Genomic DNA, 18,030 nt, shown 5'->3' on the forward strand with positions numbered 1-18,030 from the left:
GGTTGATTAATGTGGTGCTACTGTTTAAGAAAAGTGGTAAGGACAAACCAGGGAAGTATAGACCAGTGACCTGACGTCAGTGGTGGGCAAGTTGTTGGAGGGAATCCTGAGGGAGAGGATGTGTATGTATTTGGAAAGGCAAGGACTGATTAGGGATAGTCAACATGGCTTTATGGGTGGGAAATCATATCTCACAAACTTGATTGAGTTTTTAGAAGAAGTAACAGAGGATTGATGAGGGCAGAGTGGTAGATGTGGTCTATGTGGACTTCAGTAAGGCATTCGACAAGGTTCCCCATGGGAGACTGATTAGCAAGGTTCGATCTCATGGAATAGAGGTCAAACTCGCCATTTGGATACAAAACTGTAGTTCAAAGGTAGAAGACAGAGGGTGGTGGTGGAGGGTTGTTTTTCAGACTGGAGGCCTGTGACCAGTGGAGTGCCACAAGGATCGGTGCTGGGTCCATGACTTTTCGTCATTTATATAAATTATTTGAAGTGAGCATAAGTGGTATAATTAGTAAGTTTGCAGCTGACACCAAAATTGGAGGTGTAGTGGACAGCCAAGAAGGTGACCTCAGATTACAGCAGGATCTTGATCAGATGGGCCAATGGGATGAGAAGTGGCAGGTGGAGTATAATTTAGATAAATGCGAGGTGCTGCATTTTGGGAAAGCAAATCTTAGCAGGACTAATACACTTAATGGTAAAGGTCCTAGGGAGTGTTGCTGAACAAAGAGACCTTGGAATGCAGGTTCATAGCTCCTTGAAAGTGGAGTCGCAGGTAGATAGGACAGTGAAGAAGGCGTTTGGTATGCTTTCTTTTATTGGTCAGAGTATTGAGTACAGGAGTTGGAAGGTCATGTTGCAGCTGTACAGGACATTGGTTTGGCCACTGTTGGAATATTGCTTGCAATTCTGGTCTCCCTCTTATCAGAAAGATGTTGTGAAACTTGAAAGGGTTCAGAAAAGATTGATCAGGATTTTGTCAGGGTTGGAGGATTTGAGCTATTGGCAGAGGCTTAACAGGGTTTTGCTGTTTTCCCTGGAGCATCGGAGGCTGAGGGGTGACCTTATAGAGGATTATAAAATCATGAGCAGCGTGGATAGGATAAATAGACAAAGTCTTTTCCCGGGGGTGGGGAGTTCAGAACTAGAGGGCATAGGTTTAGGGTGAGAGTGGAAAGATATAAAAGAGACCAAAGGGGCAACTTTTTCACTCAGAGGGTGGTACATGTATGGAATGAGATGCCAGAGGAAGTGGTGAAGGCTGGTACAATTGCAACATTTAAAAAGCATTTGGATAGGTATATGAATAGGAAGGGTTTGGAGGGAAATGGGCCAGGTGCCGGCAGGTGGGACTAGGTTGGGTTGGGATATCTGGTCGGCATGGACAAGTTGGACCGAAGTGTCTGTGTCTGTGCTGTACTTATCTATGATTGTATGACTCTATGCTTAACACAGAGTGATTTGATGAGTGCATCACATCTGGAACAGCCACTTCACATTTACCTTTAAAATAAGAAAATGTGAGGCTCTTGGCTATATTCTTAAAATATTTTTAAGAGGGTCTGGTGTAATCCATCAACATCCCATTACCTGTCAACAGCCTCTCCCAATCAACTACTTACAGTTCCTGTCTAATACCATCAAAAATTGGCCATGCCCCAATTTAGAACTTTAACTTGTGCTCCAGATCTTTCTTTTCCCATTATTTTAAACTAATAGAATTATAATGACCTGTCCCAAAGTGCTCCCCCACTAACACCTCAGCCATTTGCCCTGCTTTATATCCCCAACAGGTCACGTTTTGCCTGTTCTTAAGTAGGGTGATTTATATATTAAATAAGAAAATTTTCTTAAAGACACTTAACAAATTCTTCCTCAGAGCTGAAAATGTGTTGCTGGAAAAGCGCAGCAGGTCAGGCAGCATCCAAGGAGCAGGAGAATCGATGTTTCGGGCATGAGCCCTTCTTCAGGAATGAGGAAAGTGTGCCAAGCAGGCTAAGATAAAATGTAAGGAGGAGAGACGTGGGGGAGGGGCGTTGGAAATGTGATAGGTGGAAGGAGGTCAAGGTGAGGGTGATAGGCCGGAGTGGGGTTGGGGGTGGAGAGGTCAGGAAGAAGATTGCAGGTTAGGACGACGGTGCTGAGTTCGAGGGTTGGGACTGAGACAAGCTGGGGGGAGGGGAAATGAGGAAACTGGAGAAATCTGAGTTCATCCCTTGTGGTTGGAAGGTTCCGAGGCAGAAGATGAGGCGCTTTTCCTCCAGGCGTCATGTTGCTATGGTTTGGCGATGGAGGAGTCCGAGGATGTGCATGTCCTTGGTGGGGTTGGAGGGGGAGTTGAAGTGTTGAGCCACGGGGTGGTTGGGTTGGTTGGTCCGGGTGTCCCAGAGGTGTTCTCTGAAATGTTCCGCAAGTAGGCAGCCTGTCTCCCCAGTATAGAGGAGGCCACATCGGGTGCAGCAGATGCAGTAAATGATGTGTGTAGAGGTGCAGGTGAACTTGTGGCAGATATGGAAAGATCCCTTGGGGCCTTGGAGGGAAGTAGGGGGGGAGGTGTGGGCGCAAGTTTTGCATTTCTTCCGGTTGCAGGAGAAGGTGCCGGGAGTGGGGGTTGGGTTGGTGGGGGGTGTGGACCTGACGCAGGAATCACAGAGGGAGTGGTCTTTTTGGAACACTGATAGGGGAGGGGAGGGAAATATATCTCTGGTAGTGGAGATGTATTTGGAGGTGGCAGAAATGACGACGGACAACAAGATGTATGTGGAGGTTGGTGGAGTGGAAGGTGAGGACCAGTAGGGTTCTGTCCTGGTGGCGATTGGAGGGGCGGGGCTCAAGGGCGGAGGAGCGGCAAGTGGAAGAGTTGCGGTGGAGAGCATCGTCGATCACGTCTGGGGGAAAATTGTGGTCTTTGAAGAAGGAGGACATCTGGGTTGTTCGGAATTGGAACAGGTCCTCCTGGGAGCAGATGTGGCGGAGACAAAGGGATTGGGAATATGGGATGGTGTTTTTACAGGGGGCAGGGTGGGAAGAGGTGTAGTCTAGGTAGCTGTGGGAGTTGGTCAGTTTATACTAAATGTCCGTGTTGATTCGATTGCCCAAGATAGAAATGGAGAGGTGTAGGAAGGGGGAGGGAGGAGTCTGAGACGGTCCAGGTAAATTTGAGGTCGGGGTGGAAGGTTCTGAGACGGTCCAGGTAAATTTGAGGTCAGAGTGGAAGGTTTCAGAGTGAGGACCAGTTCAGTCAGTCGAAGGAGGGTGTCAGTGTAAGGGTACTGGTTGGTACGGCGGGAAAGGAAGAAGCAGATTCAGAGTAAGGACCAGTTCAGTCAGTCGAAGGAGGGTGTCAGTGTCAGAGTGAGGACCAGTTTAGTTCAGTCCTCCGCTTCTTCCATTCCCGCCGTACCAACCAGTACGCTTCCACTGACACCCTCCTTCGACTGACTGAACTGGTCCTCACCCTGAACAACTTCTCTATCCAATCCTCCAACTTCTTCCAAACCAAAGGAGTAGCCATGGGCACCCGCATGGGCCCCAGTTATGCCTGCCTCTTCGTAGGATATGTGGAACAGTCCATCTTCTGCAGCTACACAGGCACCACCCCCCACCTTTTCCTCCACAACATCGATGACTGTATCGGTGCTGCCTCGTGCTCCCACGTGGAGGTTGAACAGTTCATCCACTTTACCAACACCTTTACCAACAGATGGCCTCCTTCTTCAAAGACCGCAATTTCTCCCCAGACATGATCGACGATGCTCTCCACCGCAACTCTTCCACTTCCCGCTCCTCCGCCCTTGAGCCCTGTCCCTCCAATCGCCACCAGGACAGAACCCCACTGGTTCTCACCTCCCACTCCACCAACCTCCATATACATCGTATTATCCGTTATCATTTCTGCTACCTCCAAATGGACCCCACCACCAGGGATATATTTCCCTCCCCTCCCCTATCAGCGTTCTGAAAAGACCACTCCCTCCATGACTCCCACATAAGGTCCACACCCCAACCTCCACTCCCGGCACCTTCTCCTGCAACCGGAAGAAATGCAAAACTTGCGCCCACACCTCCCCCCTTACTTCCCTCCAAAGCCCCAAGGGATCCTTCCATATCTGCCACAAATTCACCTGCACCTCCACACACATCATTTACTGCATCCGCTGCACCCGATGTGGCCTCCTCTATATTGGGGAGACAGGCCGTCCACTTGCAGAACGTTTCAGGGAACACCTCTGGGACACCCAGACCAACCACCCCGTGGCTCAACACTTCAACTCCCCCTCCCACTCCACAAAGGACATGCAGGTCCTTGGATTCCTCCATTGCCAGACCATAGCAATACGACGGTTGGAGGAAGAGCGCCTCATCTTCCGCCTCGGAACCTTCCAACCACAAGGGATGAAGTCAGATTTCTCCAGCTTCCTCATTTCCCCTCCCCCCAGCTTGTCTCAGTCCCAACCCTCGAACTCAGCACCACCTTCCTAACCTGCAATCTTCTTCCTGATCTCTCCGCCCCCCAACCCCACTCCGGCCTATCACCTTCACCTTAACCTCCTTCCACCTATTGCATTTCCAACGCCCCTCCCCCAAGTCCCTCCTCCCTACCTTTTATCTTAGCCTGCTTGGCACACCTTCCTCATTTCTGAAGAAGGACTTCTGCCCGAAACGTCGATTCTCCTGCTCCTTGGATGCTGCCTAACCTGCTGTGCTTTTCCAGCAACACATTTTCAACTCTGATCTCCAGCATCTGCAGTCCTCACTTTCTCCTAAATTCTTCCTCATCCAAGCCATTAATACTATGTTAGTCCTGGTCTATGTCCTTGATTCCCCCTTGCGTTGTTCCTACCATCCTGCCAATTAATGGGTGTCAAATCATTTCTGAGATTTGTAATAGTTGAGGAATGGGAGTGGATCCACAGCAAGGTTTTGTGGTAGTTAGAATAATAATAGAGTTCCTATAATTCAGAGAGAGAAGCTATTCAGCCTATCGAGTCTGCATAAACCCTCTGAAGCACGTCTTTGAAGACCCACCTTCCCTCTGTCATCCCACATTTACCATAGTGGATCCACCTAACCTGCACATCTTTGAATTGTGGGAGGAAACTGGAGCACCTGACGGATACCCATCCAGACATGGAGAGAATGTAGAAATTCCATGTCGACAGTTCTCCCAGTCTGGAATCAAACTCAGATCCTTGGCACTATGAACCAGTAGTACTTACCACTGAATGACCATGCTGCGCTTGAGGAATGGGAGTGTAGCCCGTGCTGAATTTTGCACTGTTTGAGGAATGGGAGTGGATCAGTAATTGCGTTGTGTGATAGGATGAATGGGAGGAGATCCAGAGTTGGATTTCCAGTAGTTAAGGATCGAGTATGGATTCTGAACTGGGTTTTGTGGTGTTAGAGGAATAGGAGTGGATCCGGAGTCAGGTTTTGTGATGGGTGAGGAATGGAGCAGATCAAGAGCCGGATTTTGCACAGGTTGAGGAATTTGAGTGGATCCAGAATCAGTTTTGCGCTGTTTGAGGGACGGGAGTGAATACGGGAGTGAAACCAGTGCCAGGTTTCCTTGTGCTTTAATGGGAGTGGATCTGGTGCTTGGTTTTCCGGGTTGTTGAAGAATGGGAGTGTATCCGGTGCTGGTTGTTGGAGAATGGGAGTTGATCCGGTGCTGGTTGTTGGAGAATGGGAGTTGATCCGGTGCCAGTTGTTGGAGAATGGGAGTGTATCCGGTGCCGGTTGTTGGGGAATGGGAGTGGATCCGGTGCTGGTTGTTGGGGAATGGGAGTGGATCTGGTGCCGGTTGTTGAAGAATGGGAGTGTATCCGGTGCCGGTTGTTGGAGAATGGGAGTGGATCCGGTGCTGGTTGTTGGGGAATGGGAGTTGATCCGGTGCCGGTTGTTGGAGAATGGGAGTGGATCCGGTGCTGGTTGTTGGGGAATGGGAGTTGATCCGGTGCCAGTTGTTGGAGAATGGGAGTGGATCCGGTGCCGGTTATTGGGGAATGGGAGTGGATCCAGTGCCAGTTGTTGGGGAATGGGAGTGGATCCAGTGCCGGTTGTTGGAGAATGGGAGTGGATCCGGTGCCGGTTGTTGGAGAATGGGAGTAGATCCGGTGCTGGTTGTTGGGGAATGGGAGTTGATCCGGTGCCGGTTGTTGGAGAATGGGAGTGGATCCGGTGCTAGTTGTTGGGGAATGGGAGTGGATCCAGTGCCGGTTGTTGGAGAATGGGAGTGTATCCGGTGCTGGTTGTTGGAGAATGGGAGTGGATTCCTTGCCGGTTGTTGGAGAATGGGAGTGGATCCCTTGCCGGTTGTTGGGGAATGGGAGTGGATCCGGTGCTGGTTGTTGGAGAATGGGAGTGGATCCCTTGCCAATTGTTGGGGAATGGGAGTGGATCCGGTGCTGGTTGTTGGAGAATGGGAGTGGATCCAGTGCCGGTTGTTGGAGAATGGGAGTGGATCCGGTGGGATATGATAAATTAAGTTACTTCTGCAATTCTCAATTATAATTTCTGATACAAGGTGAATGAACTCACACCAGTGTGTAATTGTTTCAGCCAAGAGCTGAGTCAATAAGAATGGGAACTATGTGGAGGAAATGCATAATTGTTTTTTTTGTATTAGCTAAAAATGTATGCAAGAAAGAAATGGGACTGTAAGACAATGGTTAAAAAATACAGGCTTAGTGATAAGATGCTGTGAAGACAGGCCTGTATAAACAGTAGGTATAAACATCTGTTTCCCACTTTTACAGAAACACAGGAACAAACCCCAATTAAAAGAGTCTTAATGATAAGATGCTGAGAGGAGCCACACAGATGGAGGGAGTAAATAATGGTAAGGCAAGGATGTGCCCACAGCAGGATGAGGTCAAATGGCCTTGAGAACAGGAATAAACATTTTGTCACAGACAAGGCCAGATAAGACAAGAGATAAACAGGAGTAATGGGTACCGGTCTTAGGGAAGTGGAGGATGTAAACAGGGGGGGAAACAATGAAATTAAAAAAAATGTTGGAAACAAATTATATAAATATCAAGTATTTGTTGAATGCAGTGTGTTTTGTCCCTGCCTTGTGGACATCACACCCACTTGCAAGTGTGAAATAAAGGGCACTACTGATTCAGATCTTGTCTCGGACTGAAATTATTGAAGTGAGTGGGCTTTGTTTCTCACAGTTGGGGGCTGTCCGGGATGTTCTTCCATCGCCGGGGGAGTGGCTGGCCCCAGACACTGGGAAGACGTGTCCGTTCCCAATTGAGGAGCGGTCTTGTGTCCTGGTTTGGTCCGCTCCCTTGGGCGACTGGTATGAATCCCACAAGAGAGACATCTAACTCAGACAGGAGGTCGATAGAAAATACAGCAAAAAGGGGCCAGGCAACTCTGTGCACAGACCAAGGTAAGAAAATTGACTTTTAAGTATTACTTTGGTGGCCGGCATTGAGTTTTAGTAGTTAATAAGGGACTAACGAAGGAACTCAATATGGGTTGTACCGTGGGTAAGGAAGAAGCCTCCGGGGATACAAAAGAGGAACGAAGCAATGGAAATGGAGGTGGGGTCTCTTACAACATACCTCCAGAAAGTCCGTTGGGCAGGATGTTGTGGAATTGGCAAAAATAATACTTGTACAAGGGAAGAAGATGATTAAATATTGTTGCTTTGTGTGGATTAAGGAATCCATTCTTCATCCCGCTGTCTTCTGGCCAAAGTACAGGTCAGACGAAGACTGGGTTTGTAAATATCTGAATTTATATGTCAGTGTGTGAGAGAGAGAGAATGAAAAAAGCTGGACAGCTGGTAGAAAGTTTAACCCTTTGTGATTTGATTTGAATGCACATTTGTTTGTTGGTGATTGAATGTTTGCGTTTTATTCCCTGGAGCTTGAGTTCCAGGACTGTTTTGAAGCTGACTTTTATTATGGAAACTTAACATGATTTCTTTTAAGGTTAAGGATTCTATAGAGATTATGAAAAATGATAACTCCTGTTCTTTTTACAGGTCATGACTGCCTTACTATCAGTTTCTAACTGATCTCTTTTATCTTTACATAAAAGCAATTTATGGAGGACAGTTGAAGTTTTAGTTCAACATTAGATTGTAGTAAAAACAAAATTCTATGGTTAATATCTGTGACCTTGGATTTGGCCATCGTTCATGCATTAGAAGTTTTTTTTAACTTGTATAGACAAATTCTCTTAAGGCAGCTCTGACTATTTCACGACCTATAGTATTGTAATTGAACAATGATTGGTCAGGACTACTTAAGAAAATTAATTTTGGATTTAAATTAGGGGACTAAAACTGGGTGATTACAGTGGATTTCAAAATTGGGAACTGTATGCATTTTACATTTTAAATATTAAATACTGAATAAATGAATGTAAATATATAAATATGTTTACAAGTGAGGAACAGGCTTTAAAGTTAGTCAAGCATGAATTGATGAATTGATATTTGAAGTTATGGGGAGCTAGAAATATTGCAATATTTCTTAAAAAAAGACAAAGGGGAAGAACGTAATGACTTATCCCCTTCGGGAGGTACCAATAGGGGACAAAGAGATTGGGTTTGTGAGTGCACCCATCACCAGTGGGGAGGTCAGAACATTTAAAAAGGAAATGAAGGTCCTGGTTGAGGATCCGGTAGGGTTGTCTGAACAAATTGATCAATTTTTGGGGCCCAGTCTGTATACGTGGTGTTAGGCCGGAATCTCGGGATTCCGGTCTTCGCGAGTTCTTTGGAAGGAGAGACCGCACCAGCTTCTTTAGTTAGGAGCAGAACACCGTTTATTTTACAGAATCACGACTGGCAAACTATACAACGAATTCTACCGCATGCAATTCGTTGGAGAAGGCGTTCTATCTTCCCCTTCGGACCTGGCTCAATTATACTTCGCGCCGGCTGGAGTTCCCGGTCAGTTCTCCCTCATTCGTCCCCCTCATTGGTTGGTACACCTGAGAGTGAGGGGGTCTGCACCTCCATTGGCCGTATCGAGGTGCCTGTCCAGCTCCTGCTGTGCCGGACAATGGTACAGCCATCCTGGGGTCGGCAGTTCCGATCCTGTAATCAATGGTCCATTGTTCCGAGTATCGATCTCATTACTATGCATCTGACAGAGTCAATGGTCTTCCGCAAGCGAATTAACAAACATTATCATTTATCATGGGTTTCGATGGGAATCTATTCTGATGTGTACATTAACAGGTGCTTTAGTAATCATGTACTCCAACAGTGCAATTCACACCGTTCGACAGTTACCGGTTCCTTTATTAGTCATGAGTTCTCAATGGGGCAGTCTGATACTGGCTGACATGATCTAATCAGCGAGGAATGTTACTTCAGACAGGTAGCCCTGCAGTTGCCAGGTTCTCCCCCATGGCTGCGATTAACTGTTTAGGGGCTGGAGCTGGTAATGTTTGGTGTAGTAATAGTGCTACCCTCCCTAGCCCCACTCTTAGGCAATCTAGGGGCTATTCTCCCCAACAGTGGGCTGAGTTAATGTCTATTTTGAATATACTATTTACTGGGGAAGAAAGGGAACTTATATGGGGAGCAGCCATTAAAATGTGGGACAAGGAACACCCGATTGGAGATGGGGATGCTGGACAGAGAGAGACAAAATTTCCCCTCAGAGACCCCCAGTTGGAAAATCAAAACCCGGAGCATAGAGAAGAAATGAGGGAATTGAAAGACCTGATTCTAAAAGGAATAAGAGAGGCAGTTCTGAAGTCGCAGAATCTGACTAAAGCCTTTGAAGTTAGTCAGGAGAAAGATGAGACTCCTTCAGCTTTCTTGCAAAGATTAAGAGACTTAATGCGGAAATATTCCAGAATGAACCCTGAGGACCCAGTGGCACAGGGTCTTTTGAAAGTACATTTTGTGACAAAGGCATGGCCGGACATACAGAGAAAGATACAGAAGATAGAAGGGTGGAGTGAAAAACCATTAGATGAATTGTTAAGAGAGGCACAGAAAGTGTTTGTAAAGAGAGGGGATGAGAGACAAAAACAGCTAATGGTAGCTACGGTTGATGAGGTAGTTAAGAAAAGAATGGAACCAATAGTGAGTAACCGGAGCAGCAGGTGACAGCATGTAGGACAGAGAGGAAAGGGGAGAGGGAGAGGCCAAGGGGGAGCATTTGATAGAGGGTTCGAGCGACAGGGGCAGAGATGGTATTATTGTGGAAAGATAGGGCATTTTAGGCGGGAGTGTCCTGATCTACACAGGGAGGAAAGGGCAATTCCGCTTATGAATTTTGATGAAGAATAGGGGTGTCAGGGGTTCCTGCCTTCAGGGACCCACCAGGAACCCTTGAAATAAATTTAAAAAGGAAAGGGGACATTGTCTGTGAGCGACAATATCCCATTTCCATAGAGGGTAAACGAGGACTGCAGCCAGTAATTGAGGGACTGATTAGAGATGGCTTGTTGGAGCCATGTATGTCTCCTTATCATACCCCAATCCTACCTGTGCAGAAATCTGATGGAACTTATCAATTGGTGCAGGATTTGAGAACATTAAATCGAAGAGTACATGTCAGACATCCAGTGGTGCCAAACCCCATACGTTATTCAGTAAGATCCCTCATGACCACAAATGGTTTAGTGTGATAGATTTAAAGGATGCCTTTTGGGCTTGTCCCTTGGCGGAGGAAAGTAGGAATTTGTTCGCCTTTGAATGGGAAGACCCCAAGACAGGACGGGAACAGCAATATCGGTGGACTGTGCTCCCCCAGGGGTTTACAGAATCCCTGAATTTATTTGGACAGATGTTAGAACAAATATTGGAGAAATTTAGCAGCCCCAAGGGGACTACCCTGTTGCAGTATGTAGCCGATCTCTTAGTAACAAGAAAAAGAAGAGAAAGAGGTGTAGAAGCCACTAACAAACTATTGAATTTCCTGGGCCAGCAGGGCCTGCGAGTATCTAAAAACAAATTACAATATGTGGAGCGAGAAGTGAAATACTGGGACATTTAGTCAGTGAGTGAAAGCGAAAGATAAGCCCGGAACGGATAGAGGGAATAGTGGGGATGCCGCTGCCCAGGACTAAACGGGAGTTACGTAAATTTTTGGGTCAAACGGGATATTGCAGATTGTGGATTGATTCCTATGCTCAAAAGACTAAGAAATTATATCTCAAACTATTGGAGGAGGAACCAAAATGTCTAAGTTGGGACGATGAGGAAAAAGAACTAGCTGAGGAACTCAGAAGAGATCTGATCCATGCCCCCGTGTTAGCCTTACCTTCCCTAGATAAACCTTTCCACCTCTTTGCTACTGTGGATAAGGAAGCGGCTTTGAGAGTATTAACCCAGCGGTGGGGAGGAATGAAACAGCCAGTAGCATATCTTTCCAGTATCCCGGGGGTGGCCTGAGTGTGTGCAGGCTGTGGCACTGTTGGTGGAGGAAAGCAGACAGCTGACATTTGGGGGAGCCCTAATAGTAAGCACCCCACACCAAGTGAGACGACAGACTCGTGGATTTTGAAATATGAGGCAATATTAATAGCAAAAGATAATCTAGTGTTGGTCACGGATAATTGTTTAAATCCAGCTGCCTTTCTTTGGAAAGGGGAAGGAGAATCTCCTCAGAATCCAGGGCACGACTGCCTTGACATTATAGAATACCAAACTAAGGTCCTCATGGACCTGAGAGATGTTCCACTTCATGCAGGAGCTAGACTTTTTATAGATGGATCATCCCGGGTGACTGAAGGGAGATGACATAATGGGTATGCAGTCATAGATGGGACAAAAGGTAGTGTGGTAGAGGTAGGCAAGTTGCCAAATGGGTGGTCAGCTCAGACCTGCGAACTCTATGCATTGGAAAGAGCCCTTAGGGCATTAGACAATAAAGAGGGAACTGTATATACTGACTCCAAATATGCCTTTGGTGTTGTGCACACTTTCGGAAAGATATGGCAGGAAAGAGGACTGATCAACAGCCGGGGGAAGGAATTAGTACATGAAGAATTGATTAAACGGGTCTTGGAGTCCCTATTACTCCCCCGAGAAATAGCAGCAGTGCATGTAAATGGTCATCAGAAAGGAAATGAACCAGAAGTTAGGGGAAATAGATTAGCCGATGAAACGGCTGGGGAAGCCACCCTGAACCCACAAGAAGTGGTGATTCATTCCCTAATACCTACTGTCCCAGGTCCTCGGGAAGCTCCTACATTTACTGAAAGGGAAGAAAAAGAATTGAAAGATTTAGGGGCTGTAAAAACAGCAGACGGGCATTGGATGTTACCTGATGGAAGGGAAATGTTGAACAAAATGATGATGCGAGAGATTATGGCTGTCCTACACCAAGGCAGCCATTGGGGAGTACAAGCAATGTGTGATTTAGTTCTTAGGGAATATGGATGTAAAGGAATATATACAATTGCTAAACAAATATGTGAGGGATGTATACTATGCAGAAAGGTAAATAAAGACATCTTGAGAAAACAGACCCCGGGAGGAAGAAACCCAGGATTGAGACCCTTCCAGAGTATAGAAGTAGATTATACTGAGTTACCCAGGGTAGGGAGACTAAAACATATGTTGGTCATAGTAGATCATTTATCCGGTTGGGTTGAGGCATACCCCCTAGTTACTGCCACTGCGAGTGGGGTGTCTAAAACAATATTGGAAACACTCAAACGACAGCTCTCTAAATTGATAACAGAAACCAGACTCCCTTGGACCAAATGTTTACCTATAGCTCTTTTGCGAGTACGAACAGCCCCAAGGAAAGATTTGGGACTATCCCCCTATGAAATCTTATTTGGATTACCTTATTTGGGAACGAATGGAGAATTGCCAATTCCTGAAACTAAAGATTTGTCCTTAAAGAAGTATATACTGGGCTTGTCCTCCCCTTTGTCTTTCCTCAGGAAACAGGGTTTATTGGCACAGACTCCACCCCTTGAAGTCACCATTCATCCCATCTAGACAGGAGATTGGGTCTGAGTAAAATCATGGACAGAGACTGAATTGCAGTCGGACTGGGAAGGGCCGTATCAGGCTCTTTTGACCGAAACGGCAATAAGAACGGTTGAGAAAGGCTGGACTCATTACACTCGGATCAAAGGGCCAGTGGACCCTCCAGTTGAGGAAGAAGTCTGAACAGCCGAATCAACGCAAGACCCGCTGAAACTCAGACTAAAGAGACTTTGAATAACTGATTATACAGTGGCAACGTGAGCGTGGGATTATTTCTGTAGGATTGTATATTAAATTTTTTTGTGCTTCAGCATGATGTTTAAAGTACTGGGAATGCTTAGAATTATGATGCTAGCCCTCTTAGTATTGGGATTTTATCAAATATCATTTTCATATGCATTATTAATGGTTCCTGAGTCTGATAATCCACAAAAAATAGACGCTGATGCATGAAGCTCAGTAAATTGTGGGGATGTAGATAATCAGAGACAGTACCACAGCTCTGAGATACATCTTAAGTCCTATGGGGATGGCCTTGGGGATGGTACTTGGTATAATGGTCTCATCACAGTACACCGGACCCCCTTCCAACCAGCTCGCGATTGTCCCGATAAAAAGTGTAACTCAATATACCTGACAATAAAGAAAACCACATGGCACGAAATAATTTTGGGGGGGGGGGGGAACCTATGAGATACAACTAAATGAATCATTTGGGATAGAAATGAAAGCACATGGGAAGAATTTCGTGGGCTGTTGTTTTCCAATTAGTGTAGGACAGGGAAAACGGGCAGAATTACTGGATAATGAGATATAACCTTTCACCCCTCCCACTGATCCTAAAGTAGTAAAAATTATAGAGGTAAAGGACTTGAAGCAGACTATCGAAATAGAAACTGGGTACAGGGATGCAAATACCTGGGTTGAATGGGTGAAGTATACAGTAAAAAGTCTGAACAATAGCGATTGCTATTCATGTGCCTCCGGTAGGCCAGTGGCCCAGGTGGTTCCCTTTCCGCTCGGGTGGAAGTGAGACAGGAAGGGCTTGAAATGTATGATAGCCCTGTATCAGGATGAGACTGCATGGAATGATAGGAATTGTACCTCCCTGTCTCTGATGTTCCCTCCCTTGGAGAAGAAAGATGTACAAGTTCCCCCACATTTTCTGCCGCAGTTGGAAATCACACGTGTGTGTGTGTAGGTGAGGTACAAGTCAGTCTAGAGATTTGGGGGAGCTGAAATTGTGTACAGAGACTAAAAATGTTACCGACACGGAGAAAGGAGGGAACTACTCAGCACTAAAGGTTCCCCAAGCGGATTTGTGGTGGTACTGTGGAGGCAAAATATTGAGACCCACCCTACCTCTGGATTGGAGAGGGATATGTGCAATTGTACAATTGGCAATTCCATTTACCCGGGCATTTGAGAAGGAAAAGATAGTAGGGAAAAAGGGAAGGGATAAGAGGTCACTGTTAGACACTTCTTTCGATGACAGGATTTACCTCGATTCAGTAGGAGTCCCTTGGGGGGGGGTACCTGATGAGTTCAAGGCACGTAACCGGATTGCAGCAGACTTTGAGTCAGCTCTCTTTTGGTAGGTAACAATGAATAAAAATGTAGATTGGATAAATTACATTTTCTATAATCAACAGCGATTTATAAATTATACAAGAGATGCGGTTAAAGGAATATCAGAACAGCTTGATGCGAAAAGTAAGATGGCATGGGAAAACAGAATGGCCCTTGATATGATTTTAGCAGAAAAAGGTTGTGTGTGTGTGTGATGTTAGGAGGAAGCTGTTATACCTTTACTCCTAATAGCACTGCACCTGATGGTTCAATTACTCGGGCCTTAAGGGGATTGACTACCTTAGCTCCTTCCATATCCGCCACAAGTTCACCTGTACCTCCACACACATCATCTATTGCATCCGCTGCACCCAATGTGGCCTCCTCTACATTGGGGAGACGGGCCGCCTACTTGCGGAACGCTTCAGAGAACACCTCAGGGACGCCCGGACCAACCAACCCAACCACCCCGTGGCTCAACACTTTAACTCTCCCTCCCACTCCACCGAGGACATGCAGGTCCTGGGACTCCTCCACCGGCAAAACATAACAACACGACGGTTGGAGGAAGAGCACCTCATCTTCTGCCTGGGAACCCTCCAACCACAAGGGATGAGCTCAGATTTCTCCAGTTTCCTCATTTCCCCTCCCCCCACCTTGTCTCAGTCGGTTCCCTCAACTCAGCACCGCCCTCCTAACCTGCAATCTTCTTCCTAACCTCTCCGCCCCCACCCCACTCCGGCCTATCACCCTCACCTTGACCTCCTTCCACCTATCACATCTCCATCGCCCCTCCCCTAAGTCCCTCCTCCCTACCTTTTATCTTAGCCTGCCTGGCACCCTCTCCTCATTCCTGATGAAGGGCTTATGCCCGAAACGTCGAATTTCCTATTCCTTGGATGCTGCCTGACCTGTTGTGCTTTAACCAGCAACACATGTTCAACTGTGATCTCCAGCATCTGCAGACCTCATTTTTTACCTTAGCAGAGGAACTGGCTGAGAATTCAGGAGTAGACACATCTCTCATGGGATGGCTTGAATCCTGGTTTGGAAGATGGAAGGGGGTGGTAGTTTCCATCCTTACTTCCCTGATAGTAATAGTTGGGGTATTGGTGGCCATTGGCTGTTGTATCATACCCTGTATACGAGGGCTCACCCAAAGACTGATTGAGACAGCCTTGATGAAACAAATGCCCCTTAAAGGAAATCAGGCAGAGGAACTAAATATTGAGGAGATGAGTGAGACCAAGATGGATGAAATCTCTGAAATGATGCTGGCAAATTTCGGGGGTGATGCTTAAAAGAAAAATGCAGAAGATAACAAATGGTAAAGAAAGAAAAAGGGGGAAATTGTGGGATATGGTAAATTAATGTTACTTCTGCAATTCTCAATTATAATTTCTGATACAAGGTGAATGAACTCACACCAGTGTGTAATTGTTTCAACCAAGAGCTGAGTCAATAAGAATGGGAACTATGTGGAGGAAATGCATAATTGTTTTTTTGTATTAGCTAAAAATGTATGCAAGAAAGAAATGGGACTGTCAGACAATGGTTAAAAAATACAGGCTTAGTGATAAGATGCTGTGAAGACAGGCCTGTATAAACAGTAGGTATAAACATCTGTTTCCCACTTTTACAGAAACACAGAAACAAACCCCAATTAAAAGAGTCTTAATGATAAGATGCTGAGAGGAGCCACACAGATGGAGGGAGTAAATAATGGTAAGGCAAGGATGTGCCCACAGCAGGATGAGGTCAAATGGCCTTGAGAACAGGAATAAACATTTTGTCACAGACAAGGCCAGATAAGACAAGAGATAAACAGGAGTAATGGGTACCGGTCTTAGGGAAGTGGAGGATGTAAACAGGGGGGGAAACAATGAAATAAAAAAAATGTAGGAACCAAATTATATAAATATCAAGTATTTGTTGAATTCAGTGTGTTTTGTCCCTGCCTTATGGACATCACACCCACTTGCAAGTGTGAAATAAAGGGCACTACTGATTCAGATCTTGTCTCGGACTGAAATTATTGAAGTGAGTGGGCTTTGTTTCTCACAATCCCTTCCGGGTTGTTGGGGAATGGGAGTGGATCCGGTGCCGGTTGTTGGGGAATGGGAGTGGATCCGGTGCCGGTTGTTGGGGAATGGGAGTGGATCCGGTGCCAGTTGTGGGGGAATGGGAGTGGATCCGGTGACGGTTGTTGGGGAATGGGAGTGGATCCCTTGCCGGTTGTTGGGAAATGGGAGTTGATCCGGTGCTAGCTGTTGGTGAATGGGAGTGGATCCGGTGCTAGTTGTTAGGGAATGGGAGTGGATCCGGTGCCGGTTGTTGGAGAATGGGAGTGGATCCCTTGCTGGTTGTTGGGGAATGGGAGTGGATCCGGTGCTAGTTGTTGGGGAATGGGAGTGGATCCAGTGCTAGTTGTTGGGGAATGGGAGTTGATCCGATGCCGGGTGTTGGGGAACGGGAGTTGATCCGGTGCTGGGTGTTGGTGAATGGGAGTGGATCCGGTGCCGGTTGTTGGGGAATGGGAGTGGATCCGGTGCTAGTTGTTGGGGAATGGGAGTGGATCCAGTGCTAGTTGTTGGGGAATGGGAGTGGATCCCTTGCCGGTTGTTGGGGAATGGGAGTTGATCCGGTGCCAGGTGTTGGGGAACGGGAGTTGATCCGGTGCTGGGTGTTGGTGAATGGGAGTGGATCCCTTGCCGGTTGTTGGGGAATGGGAGTGGATCCGGTGCCGGTTGTTGGGGAATGGGAGTGGATCCGGTGCCGGGTGTTGGGGAATGGGAGTGGATCCGGTGCTGGGTGTTGGGGAATGGGAGTGGATCCGGTGCCGGGTGTTGGGGAATGGGAGTGGATCCGGTGCCGGTTGTTGGGGAATGGCAGTGGATCCGGTGCCGGGTGTTGGGGAATGGGAGTGAATCCGGTGCCGGGTGTTGGGGAATGGGAATGTATCCCTTGCCGGTTGTTGGGGAATGGGAGTGGATCCGGTGCCGGGTGTTGGGGAATGAGAGTGGATCCGGTGCCGGGTGTTGGGGAATGAGAGTGGATCCGGTGCCGGGTGTTGGGGAATGGGAGTTGATCCGGTGCCGGGTGTTGGGGAATGGGAGTGGATCCGGTGCCGGGTGTTGGGGAATGGGAGTTGATCCGGTGCCGGGTGTTGGGGAATGGGAGTGGATCCGGTGCCGGGTGTTGGGGAATGAGAGTGGATCCGGTGCCGAGTGTTGGGGAATGAGAGTGGATCTGGTGCCGGTTGTTGGGGAATGGGAGTTGATCCGGTGCCGGGTGTTGGGGAATGAGAGTGGATCCGGTGCCGGGTGTTGGGGAATGGGAGTGGATCCGGTGCCGGGTGTTGGGGAATGGGAGTGGATCCGGTGCCGGGTGTTGGGGAATGGGAGTGGATCCGGTGCCGGGTGTTGGGGAATGGGAGTTGATCCGGTGCCGGGTGTTGGGGAATGAGAGTGGATCCGGTGCCGGTTGTTGGGGAATGGGAGTTGATCCGGTGCCGGGTGTTG

This window comes from Hemiscyllium ocellatum, chromosome 36 (genome assembly GCF_020745735.1).
Source record: "Hemiscyllium ocellatum isolate sHemOce1 chromosome 36, sHemOce1.pat.X.cur, whole genome shotgun sequence".
Taxonomy (NCBI): Eukaryota; Metazoa; Chordata; class Chondrichthyes; order Orectolobiformes; family Hemiscylliidae; genus Hemiscyllium; species Hemiscyllium ocellatum.